Source organism: Meriones unguiculatus, chromosome 9 (genome assembly GCF_030254825.1).
Source record: "Meriones unguiculatus strain TT.TT164.6M chromosome 9, Bangor_MerUng_6.1, whole genome shotgun sequence".
Taxonomy (NCBI): domain Eukaryota; kingdom Metazoa; phylum Chordata; class Mammalia; order Rodentia; family Muridae; genus Meriones; species Meriones unguiculatus.
The window spans coordinates 47545660-47558413 of record NC_083357.1 but is presented as its reverse complement, the minus strand read 5'-3'; the positions used below and the strand labels follow the sequence as shown (position 1 = coordinate 47558413).

Here is a 12754-nt window from a genome sequence, read left to right as displayed (position 1 = left end):
ATTTCTGTATCCATTCATCAACTGAGGGGCATCTAGGGCTGTTTCCAGCTTCTGGCTATTACAAATAAAGCTGCTACAAAAATGGATGAGCAAATGTCCTTGTTTTATACTTGAATATGTTTTGGATATATGCCTAGGAGTGCTATGGCTGGATCTTGAGGAAGCGCTATTCCTAATTGTCTGAGAAAATGCCAGTTTAATTTCCAAAGTGATTGTACAAGTTTACACTCTCACCAGCAGTGGAGGAGAGTTCCCCTTTCTCCACAACCTCTCCAGCATGTGTTGTCAGTTGAGTTTTTGATCTTAGCAATTTTGATGGGTGTAAGGTGAAATCTCAGGGTTGCTTTGATTTGCATTTCCCTGATGACTAAGGATGTTGAACATTTCTTTAAAGTGTCTCTGCCATTTGATATTCCTCTATTGAGAATTCTGTTCAGCTCTGTACCCCATTTTTTAATTGGATTACTTGGTTTGTTACTGTTTAACTTCTTGAGTTCTTTATATATGCTGGATATTAGCCCTATGTCAGATAAAGGGTTAGTGAAGATCAAAGGACTGCCCAATCTGTAGGCACTTGTTTTGTTTTCAGAAGATGGAAAGATCTCCCATGCTCATGGCTTGGCAGAATTAACATAGTAAAAATGGCCATCTTACCAAAAGGAATCCACAGATTCAATGCAATTCCCATCAACTTACCAACACAATTCTTCACAGACCTTGAAAGAAAAATTCTCAACTTCCTATGGAATAACAAGAAATTGCTAAAACAATCATCTACAATAAAAGGTCTTCTGGAGGTATCTCCATCCCTGATCTCTACCTGTACTATAGAGCAACAGTAATAAAAAAAACTGCATGGTACTGGCATAGAAACAGACTGATGGATCAATAGAATTGAATAAAAGACTCAGAAATAAACCCACACACTTATGGACACCTGATATTTAACAAAGATGCCAAAACCATACAATGGAAAAAAGATAGCATCTTCAACAAATGGTGCTGGTTTAACTGGATGTCTACATGTAGAAAAATGAAAATACATCCATACTTATCACCCTGCACAAAACTAAAGTCCATGTGGATCAAAGATCTCAACATAAAACCAGACACACTAAACCTGTTAGAAGAAAAAGTGGGGAAGAACCTTGAACTCACTGGCATAGGAGACAACTTCCTGAACAGAACACCAACAGCACAGGCTCTAAGATCAACAGTCAATAAATGGGACCTCATGAAACTGAAAAGCTTCTATAAAGCAAAGGACATTGCTAACTAATTTTAACTAAGAATTTTGATTAATTCTAAGAAAATTACAAGTCTATATGTATCCAAATCACTATGCATTCATTAAATTACTTTTAAAACATATACTTTCCTACTTAAAAATTCATTTCTAAAAACTTAGGGATAGTAACAAATACAACCTTCCGCTCTGTTAACCACAAAGCTGTTTTATCCAAATATTTCCTAGCACTTAAAAATATATACAGCTATGTTTCACATAATCATATGAATATTGTAAACTTTACAAAGAAGTTCCACTACTAACCAAGTAAACAACTAGTTATATCTTACATAGCCATTTAGAAATATTATCATTTTTACAACACATCATTAGCCTATGGCAATTTTCTTTTAATCTGTTTCCCTTTCTTTTGGCCTTGTTAACATTATTTATACAAAAACTATTTTAGGGTCCCTAAAACCTCTTCAGGGCTTTTGTTCTTCCTCTTTATTGAAAAGCTAAGAAGCTACCAGTTACCCACAAAGCTGATGAATATCCTACCAGCTTCATTCGCTAAAATTCAGAAACACATTTTTTTCTATGCACAAATGCAAGGATAAACAAACTGTGGTGTATCTATAAAAAGGAATCTTACTCCACAATGAAAAGGGAGAATAAAGGGATATATTTATTACATTATAAACGAAATAACTTCATTCAAAATAACTAAGTAAAAGAAGTGTCTGAAGCACCTGAGCCAGTGCAGTGGCACAAGCCTATACCCCAGTACCCAGGAAACAGACAGTAAATTATTTCAAATTTGAGGTCACTCTGAGCTACATAGCACCAGGCCAGCCAGGGCTGCATAGCAAGAGTTTGTCTCAAAACAGCAAAAGAAAATAAAATCCCCAGACAAGTACCTGGAGTGTTGAGGTGCAGAGTGTGTGCTTAGCATATGTTAAATCTGGAGGTCAATCCTTAGCATCAAAAGAATGAATGAATAATGAGTGAATAAATAATGATGATTTATTTTAAATTGCTGTTTTATTTTTCTCCTGGGCTCTTTAAATCTGAGGATTTGAGTGTTTTATTAGTTCTGGTAAATACTAATGATTACCATGAATATTCTTATACCTAGTCTATGCTATTATTACTTCTTTTCTCTTTAGACAGAGTCTCGTTATATGGTTCAGACTAGCATGGAATTTTCTCTCTGGAACCCTAATCACCATTTCATAATCTACATTTTCTATGGGGTTGTGAACAGCTTTTAACTATGCCTATAGGTTAGGTTAATCTCCCACTTAATTTTAAAGTTGTTTTAAAGTTTAAATTTTTTAAACAATGTAAGTTTAAAGTTTAAAAGTTATTTTAAAGATTTAAAGCTATAATTTTCATTTCTGATGCAATTGATTCCTGTTTAAATATGTCTAATCACTTTCTCAGTCTCTTACTTTACGAAAATATTTTATACTGGACATTTCTAACAACTAAAAGTGCTGAGACCTGACATAGTACCTTGATTTTTAACCTAACATTTTCATGATTTTCTTTTTCTAAAAAAAAATCACAAATGTGTAAGCATTTGTTAGAGCTTTAACTATAATTATTTTATGGCTGCATATGTTCCTATGCACAGAATTGTAATTGATTCTACCTAGTACCTACGAGTATTACAGAGTATTACAGTATTATAAAGTATTATATCTACTTTAGATTAAACTTCACTTGTAGAATTTTAGAACTGTGGAAATATTACAAATCAAAACTCTAAAGTTCAAGTAATTATAAGCTTATAGCCAAGGATTATTAGTAGAGATCTCACCTACACCTAGACCTAAAGCCTCTGTGGATGGCTTCTAACCAGTCTTCCTATTTTATTATAGGATACAAGAAGCTTTTCTCTAGACTCAGCCATCATGCACACAAGATTTATGCAAACAGAAAGGTGTTGAATGAAAATGCCATTGTAGATATTATAGAAGGGAAATGGTCTGGAAAGGGCAATGTGGAGTAAAAGAAGAAATATGAACAAAGAAAAAGAGTAAGACAAGTGAGTCAAGCCAAACCTGAGAGCAGACAATGACAAATCAGGGTTAAGCTAAGATATTGTATTAACCTTCAGTGCTAATCCTTACTCAACTACTCCAATAGGTATCTGAATTTTAAAAATGCCGTATCACCCAGGAAGCTAGGGGAAATATGAAGGGCTGGCTTGGGGAAGGGAATTCTGCAATCTCCCCAGCACAAGAACCAATACCAGGAAACAGAATTTATTTCAGCCAATGTATTGTCTTCTACAAAAGGATATGGAAAGCCTTTGCTGATGTGAGAACACTCTTTCTGTAGGCACTCTGAGGAAGTCCTCAAAGTATTTAGTGACTTCAGCACATGTTTATATGATTCACTTGTTTTGGTCATACCTGGAAAAGTTCTTCTCATTTTCTTACACTTTAATCCATTAGTTTTAATGGGCATTTTATACATTTGGTAGAGGGGGGTGGTCCAGTTCTGCCTACTGCAATTGGAATTCTATTACTTCTTCAATGGTTTTGTAAAATTCAGGTTGGGATAGTATATGTATTCTAAACCCTTAATGTACAATATAGTTAGCAATAATCAAGAGAAATAATCCAGATACTGCACTGTTATTCTCTTACCTTAGATAGCCTGTATCTTCCGCAAATCTGTTCCAATGCCTGCAGCCTTTGGTCACTGGTCAGCACAGTTCTGGCAACCAGAAAAGGCTCAGAATTAATTCTATAAAACTTATAGAAAATATTTTATAGCAAATCTGACTCAGTCTCCCACAGTTTTCAGTTACAGAAAATTACAAATTAGATTCTCTAACATAACCAACTGTAGACAAATCAAAATAAGAACAAAAAAAATCCCTACCCAACTACGGCAATAATAGCTGAATTTAAGGGCTGGCTTGGGGAAGTAAACTCTGGGATCTCTGTAATCTCCACCAGCACAGGGAAACACATTTCAGCTGATCCCATGTCTTCTACAAAAGGATATGGAAAGCCTTCACTGATGTGAGAATGTTTTCCTCTTATCACAGTTTGGTAAAGTTTAGCTCTATCATTTCCCAGCAAAAAACAAACAAACAAACAAAACCAAAACCAAACAAAACAAACAGATTAACAAAAAAAGAAAAAAATCACAAAAGAATTTTGAAATGTGACAGAGAGATCATCTTCGGAATTTCTTGCTTTTGATAATATCATGAAAAACTATTCATGTTAGGGACTTTCTTTTCTTTTTTTGTGTGTACGTGTGCACAAGATTTACATGCAGAAAGGGGTCTTGGTTTCAGGGTGTGTATGTGAAAGCCAAAGGACATCTTTGAAGTTGGTTCTCCCTTTCCATGTTTTTGTGGGTTCCAGGGATAAAACTCAGGTGTCAGGCTTGTATGGTAAGCTCACCACCGGCTGAGCCTCCATGTCAACAAAGTTTTGTTCTTTTCTACTTTGCCATACATTTTTACTTAGCCACTGGGTACAACTCTAATATTTCTCTCCAGATCAACCTAACAGTTTGTATATACATCTCTATGCCAGATAAATTCTATGTCAACTTGACACAAGCTAGAGTAACTGGCAAGGAGGAAACCTCAACTGAGAAAATACCTCCATAAGATCTGGTTGTAGGGAATTTTCTTAGTGATCAATGGGGGGACACCCAGCCCACTGTGGTTGGTGTCATTCCTGGGCTGGTGGTCCTGGGTTCTATAGAAAAGCAGGCTGCACAAGCCATGAGTAGCAAGCCAGTAAGCAGCACCCTTCCATCACCTCTGCATCAGCTCCTATCTCCAGGGTCCTGCCCTATTTGAGTTCCTACCCTGAATTCCTTTAATGATGAACAGTGTTTTGTAAGCATAAGCCAAATAAGCCCTTTCATCTCTAAGTTGCTTTGGTCATGGTGTCTTATTGTAGCAAGAGAAACCCTAAGACAATCCCTGAAGTGGAAGTTTCTGGTTTCTTTGAAGACTCAATTTTGTCATCTAATGTTTTGCTGCAAGCTGAGCACATGATGTTTTGCTGTAGGTTGGCTGTGAGAGGGCACATGATGTTTTGCTGTATGAGCTCTCTTGTGTGAGGGGTGTGACTTTGGACAGCTGAAAACATTCGTGGGTGGACTCTAAGGAGAGGACATATATAGAGGCCCAGGCAGAGTGAGACATCATTTTTGCATTGACATTGCTGTGCTGATCTTTGTGCTTTGACACAACTTTGCAGAGAGAATGGTTCCAAACAACTTTTCAGGCCAATCCAACTGAGTCTTGCAGCCTTTGCTGACTTCTTGTTGCTGCTTGGAGTTGGCCTTTGGACTGAACTGTTGGTATCCTGAGAACTGAGTTTGGCGATCACCTAAAGACTCATCAACCCTAATCAGCACAGCCCATTTCCCTACTAATCTCTTATCTAAGGTGGGGGTCAGAGATGGAAGGGAGGTAAAGGTGTTTAAGAACCCTAAATAAAGTAAGTTTGGTGAAAAGTATAAGCCTACAAATCCCCTATGAGAAACTGGGGAAAGCTTACAGCTCTCTCCTTTAGTGCATGGCTCTTGCATGAACAGCATATAAACCACCAATCTGGAGTCTGCATCTTCATCTTCCAAGCAGCCACTACAGGGTTAAATTGAATCTTAGCTCCTGATGTTCTTTCTTCTTCAAGGTGGATGTTTATCCTGTAATGTAATATAATAATTAAAAAAAAAGTTCAGATTTTAAAGTCACATGGATCTGGGTTTTAATAGCAAGTCTCCTATAATAACTGTATAAACTGAATCAAATTTCTTGAAAAACTCTCTGAACCTACAAAAAAAAAATTGGTTGCAATGTATAGACTAAATGACACAATTGAAAAAAAACAAATGCCAATATGCTTAGCATATTGTTTAAATGTCATGTCCCTCCATCTCCCCAAATTTCTTCCCTACTTTTCTCCAGCCTTTGTCTCCAGGTCCTCCCTCTCTCTTAACGGGTTTTTGCTCTGTAACCCAGGCTGGCCACAATTCACCATTTTCCTGCTACCACCTCACCAATGCTGAGATTGCAAATGTGTGATAGCACATCTGACCCAAGGGACTATTAGTATGCTTGGTGTACTTCTATGTAGTTTTGTATGTAATTTTTACTTAATTCAATCTGATAAACTTGGTTTAAATGATTATCAACATTCAGCAATACATAATACACACTCTGCTAAAAGCAACACACCCAAACCCTACTGCCAAATACACCATTGGACTATCTAAATTATGTCCAAAAACCACTAGAAAGCTCCTTTTACTGTGTGCTGATGCTCCCAAAGTGTAAAAATATAGTGTAAAAATTATATTAGATTGTTTTCAAATTTTTTCTTTCACTCTATTATTTTACTTAATTTTGTGTTTGAATATGTAGACATACAGGATTCTGAGGGTATAAGCAAGTTATCTTAAGAGAAAGCTCTCTTCTGTTGTTAGCATCCTCTCCTGCCTTTAGGTTATTCTATATATTGCTCATCTAGAGAAAGAGGGTTACTTGCAAGGACACTGACTGTCCTTGAGTCAGTCCTGTCCTATTGTTTATTTGGCTGCACTATACTACAGTCAATTTCCTAATAATGGACATTTAAAATGGTTCTAAATTTTTAACGAAGTATGATGGTTAATATTAAATGTCAACTTGGTGACATCTTGAGCCAATTAAGAGACATGACTCAGGACAGATCTGTGAGGGAGTTTCCAGAAAGAACTAAATGAGGTGAGAAAAAATCACCCCAGAAAGAATGCACTTTCCAACAACTGGCCCACATAAAAGAAAGAGAGGAAAAAGCCTGTGAGCCTTTGTTTCATGTTAGTGAGTTTGTCTGCGGCTGCTCCTAGTGACACCATATTTCAGAGCTCAGACTACTGCACCTTTGACTTTCCAACACTAAAATCCAGAGACCCTCCCTCCAAGAATCTTCCAGGCCTCGAGCACCCAATCAGGCCTGAGGCATCCAGTTGAATGGATAGAATACAAATAGCCATAGTTGGACTACCCAGCCTTTAGCATGTAAGCCAGCTGAATGAAACTTTTACAATGTATGTTAATTTTGCTGGTACCATATACCAGGGCACCCTGTCCATGCCCAGTGACCAACAGTACAGAACTGTGAAAGTTTACTTTATTTTATTATTATTAAAATAAATTAATAAAAGTTGAATGCCTGTGCCAAAGGATACATGCATGTGATTTTGCTGGATACTGCACGATGCTCTCAGTTTTTGAGACACAAATGCTTACTGATCCCAGAGATAACTGACTAGCTGAGCTAGCTGGCTAGCTAGCTAGCGCCAAGGAGCCTCTTATCTCTACCAGCCTTCTTCCCCCTAACCCACCCCACCCCCAACCAGCTTGAGTTGCAAAAGCATGCTGCTATTCTTGGCTTTTACATAGGTGCCAGGGTCTAACCGAGACCCTAGTAAACATTAGGACAGCAAGCATGCTACCAATGGCACCATCTCCCCAGCCCAGAACAGCTCTAGTTCTTTAGCACAGCTTTAATTTGAACTTGTCTTTGTGTGACTAAAGCTGGGACCTCTTTTCTCTAGCTATCATCTTATGTCCATGATTTTCCTAGATTTTTAAACTGGTTTTAATAAAAATTAGCTCCAAACATTTTGTCATTTGTCCTTGCATTTGTAATTTTTCACCATGTAAACACTTCATGGTTATAAAAACCTTGACTTATACTTGTAGACTTTAGCTAGGTTGTTCCACAGCTATTCTTTTCAGTTGAGAACTTTTGTTGAGAAGTCTGCTGCTAGCTTCTTTTCTTCCTGGAAACCCAAGGGAAATTTTCTTAAAAGTTTCCCTAAGCTATAACTTGAAGCTAATCATGTTGGATCAATTCTCCTAGTATACACACAAGGAGAGGGGAGGCATTGACTACATGGTGCTGGCCATGCTAGAATACCACTGTGTCACTGACACCTCCAGTCTAAAGGCCTTCTTGGTATATACACTTGAGTCTTCTCTATTTAAAAATGCTTCTATGGATAGAAGTTTAATTATCAGCCCTACTATCATTGTTCTTAGGAACTCAAAGATTTCGTCTTATATCTTAATCATCTCTTAGACACTGGTGATGTGACTCTAAAGCAGTACTATAGGCTATAAGGCCTATAAGGCCTGGGGTCAATCTTTTTTTTTTTTTTTTTTTTTGGCTGTCTTCATGACTTCTGTCAGTGTCCCTTATTTAGTGTGATCCCCTTTCCCTTAGGTACCACAGAGATTGACTCCATTTTTAAAAATATATATTTTTTATTTTCTAAGTTCAGAAAATTCATCTCCATATCTTTGTTTTTGTTCTTTGGGGGGGTCTGATTTTAAGATTTGGCGCTTTTTATGCCTGCAAATGTTGTAATTTTCTTTAGCTCTACCATTCAATGTTCAAAGCAGCTTTACTGGCACCTGAAATGTTTTGACTCCCAGTTCACTTTTTACTAAGCAAGGTTACATGAATGTTCTCTGCCATCTCTGGTTCATTTTCAAGTGTTTTCTTTTTCCTAAACTAGATAACAGTACAGTCAAGAAAGAGGGATGTGAATAACTTACTGATTTCTTATTTCGACAGTACTAAATGAACTGGTTTTATGTTTGTTTTATTTTATTTTCATCTGACTCCTTCTGGGTGGGAGGAAGCTTATTCAACTTCTTTTTGGCTTCAACAAAATTCTTGACTTCTGCTGCCTCTTGTTGTTGACTACCAAGTCTTCACGATCTGGAAGCCCCATCTCCATCCTTCAAGAATCCTTCTTTCAAATCATCCTCTCTCCCTAGAATCAGTGCTTTTTTTGAGACTGCCTCTTCAGCACACATGCTTTTAGGCTCTTTTGTCCAACAGGACTCATATAACTTGGTATTTCCTTGGGTTTCTATCCTGCATGGCAAGTATTTCTGCCTTCAGAGCAACCTTTTTGCCCTTTTTAATTTTACTTTTTTGTAGTTTTATTTATGACAAGCTGTTGTCCTTGAGTAAACAGACATTTTAAAAATTTTTTACTGTGAATTCAACTTATGCAATGTCCTTCATATACTTTTCAGCCTACCTTCTGACTTGTCTTCCTCTTTTTATGGTTTGGAGACAGTGTTAGCAATTGAATGTTATACCAGGCACCTTGTTTCTAAGACAAGGTCTCTCATTGGCTGGAGTTCAAAAAGTAGGCTAGGCTGTGTGGCAAGGGGCTCCCTAGAACTCACCACTTCTGCCCCCATAGCAGTGGGATTAAAGTCTGAGCCACCAAATACAGCTTTATTGCTTGGGTTCTGGAAACTGAATTCCTATCTTCATGTTTGCAAAGCAACTACTTTCCAGTTGAGCTATCTCCCCAACCCTGGAAATTCCAATTATTTGATGACATAGTTGGTTAGCAGGCAGTCACTCCCAATCTTACAAGCTTCTTTCCTGGTGGCTAGCTTACATATGCTGGAAGGTGTTATATAGGCTACTAAGGAAGAAAAATCAAGTGTTAGCCTGCTGTGACCTAGAAGGAGTGTTCATTTGTATAATGATGTCATTAATATATGGGGGGTAACCAACAGCTTTCTACTTAAGACTGAAAGTCCACTTCATAGTAGGGAATTCATGTATAATACTTTAAAACCAGGCAAGAAACCATGGCTAGGGAGGTCATAAGCACTACCACTATTATTTTGCTAAAGGAACATGGCATCAAACTGCCTTCTGTGTACTTATCCTATACCCATAGGCCAGTGCAACTATCACCCCTTATGCTTCTTTATGTAGGCAAGTTAATACAAGGACTACAGCCTGGTCAAGTACAAAAAAATAAGTGACTGTGGAGTGCTTAAATCCCAAATGGGACCTCTACATCACACCCCATAACACCATCTTTCAAGACTCAGGGAACACTGCAAAAAGGAGTCAAAAAACTTTTAAGAGCCCAAGTTCTGGAGAGTGGGGGACTGCTGTGAAATGGTATCTTCTGGACATGATAAGGCCACTGCACCCATGAAATTATAGCAGCTGAAATTGTGGGCACAAATATGCGTAAGTTCAAGCCAACTTGAACTCTAGCAGGAAAGGTGAGAGACATAACCCTAGCCAAAAGTCTACGGACAGTAGTTAGTTGCTGGGACAGAAAAAGTCAAGTGTTTTTCAATGGTGTGGGCCATAGCAAGTTACCTATGGGTTAGTGGATGGCCCATGCACATACTGGCAGTACTAAAAGGGCTCAGGGGGAAAAGGAGAAGAAAAAAAAAAAGTTGGGAGGAGGATGGGAATAGAGCCCGGGATGAGTTAGAATGGAGTAGATATGATCTAACTACATTGCATTTGTGTATTTGTGTAAGAAATTACCAAAGAATAAAACAATTTAAATAAATTTTTTACTTTCTATGACTTCATGCAATTTCTTCAACAAATGAATGTATCATTCTGAATAACCTGAATCCATGTTCCTAAGACATGGCTACTCATAGCTTAGGCATAATACTTTTATTTCCGCTAAAGCAGACTTCCTGACAGTGGTTTATATTCTTTCTACATCGTCACACCACAGAACTCTGAAACCATTATTACCATCTTTTAATATTGGAGCTATTACAAATCTATTTAATGCTTGGCACTTGATTTTATATTGAATCTTTTTCCAATCATTTACTAATTGAAATTTGTTCTCTAGTATACTTCTTTAGAAAGGAGTGAAACAATAATCCTTAAATTGTTTCATGATTGAATTTTTTTGTAGAGTACATTAGCCAGGTACTTAATATTCAACAGAGAATGAACTTGTACTCCTGTTCTTCCAACCTCAACCTCCTAAGTGCTAAGATTACAAGTAGGCTACCATACCCAGAAATGCCCTAAATTTTTTGAAGCAGAGTCTGGTGATACTGTTTTTCCTTTAATAGTTTTCAAAACTGTTGCTTTATTTTCTAAAATAAAATGTTACTGCCAAAAGCACCAAATCTATGTGATATTTTTTCCCAAGTCACTTGGTCTTATTTCCTTGACTGAAAAAAGGTTAGTTTTTTTAAACTGAACCATTTTACAAGACTACATCTCAGTGTTAAGGGTTCTGGGCTGAGGTCCAGACTTTGGGGTGCCTCCTTCAGCACAGCCAGCCTTTGTTCTTCTTTAGTGTTAAGTGTTCAGGAACTGAAGTTCTGACAATTGTTGCAGTCTAATGTTTTGCTTTACAGGTTTTATTCTGACAAAATGAACACAAAGCTTACCATTTAAACCACTTTTAAGCTTTCAATTCATTGGCATTAAGTACACAATGTTATACAACCACCAATGAACTTTGGTTTACATGAAAGGAACTCTTGATTTGGCTGCCTGTCTTCGTTGTTTGTTTAATAATGTTGTGGTGATCTGAAGAAAAGTGGCCCCTATAGGCTCATAAAGAGTGGCATGATTAGGAGGTGTGGCTTATTAGAATAGGTAGCACTGCTGGAAGTATGTCTCAATCTATATCAGATTCAGATACAGAACTCTCAGATACCTCTCTAGCACCAAGTATGCCTTCATACCATCACGTTTCCTACCATGACAATGGACTAAGCCCCTGAACTAAATGTTTTCCTTTATAAGAATTGTCGTGGTCATGGTGTCTCTTTACAGCAATAGAAACCCTAAAACAGAAGTAATCCCTGGCTGACCTGGAACTCAGAGATCCACCTGCCTCTGATTCCTAGGCTCTGGGATTAAAGGTCTCTATTCCATGGCAACTTTTGTCTTTATTTTAGCTTTTTAAAATACATTGGTTTCTCACTTCTTTCTTTTTCTCTTATTGTGCCATTTGTGATATATATTCACCATTTTCTAATTTGTTGCTAAAAGTATGTCCTTTTTCAAACATTCCCTGAGTTCTTCCAACCCTCACTTATCCTTGAATGGTCTAACCACCTTACTTCTGAGATTCTTTTCTTTTTGATGTATGTTTCTTTAAAAGATTTCATCTTAAATTAGGCATGATGACTCACATAAGTAATTCTAGCATTATGGAAGCAGAGGCAGGAGGATCAAGTGTTTTCAGGTAGCCTCAGTTACAAACCAAACAACAAAAAGATTTCACCTTCACTACAATTTCTCTAAACTATAATGCTTAAGATTATCATTTTTATATGTTTTATGCCCACATTTCTCTGATGTCTTTTCATAATATAATGTATACTTTTTATTATAATTTGTTACATATTTTCATATTTTCCTAGATTAAAACAGGGCTCCTGTATAAGTGTTATGCATGAGTTGGAGTTTTTCACTTTATTGACCAATTGACCCGAGTTGTTTCCAGTTTTGGTGGTGGTGACAAATAAAACTGCTGTTTCTTCTCACTCTTCATCAGAGAGGAACAGCATCACCATAAGAGAAATGCAGACTAAACCTGCCATAACATCACACTCTATCTTCCCTGTAATAGCAGAGATTAAACAACAGTACCAAATACTGGCTGCAGCTCTGTGTGCAGAGGCGTTTCACCCAGGAGCTGTACTAGGGTGTGGACTCACTTCATCCA

General features: G+C 37.3%; 1 protein-coding gene across 4 annotated transcripts in view; it reads right to left on the bottom strand.

Annotated features, from left to right (window-relative positions):
- Cab39l (calcium binding protein 39 like) overlaps positions 1 to 12754 on the bottom strand; it is a 117503-nt gene that overhangs the window by 98998 nt on the left and 5751 nt on the right. For all 4 annotated transcript variants that reach the window (XM_060391104.1, XM_060391107.1, XM_060391105.1 and 1 more), the window contains 2 exons: positions 5776 to 5923; positions 3889 to 3958 (listed from right to left, as the gene is read on the bottom strand). The gene's annotated coding sequence lies outside the window, so the exon portion shown is untranslated. The remainder of the gene's footprint in view (positions 1 to 3888; positions 3959 to 5775; positions 5924 to 12754) is intronic.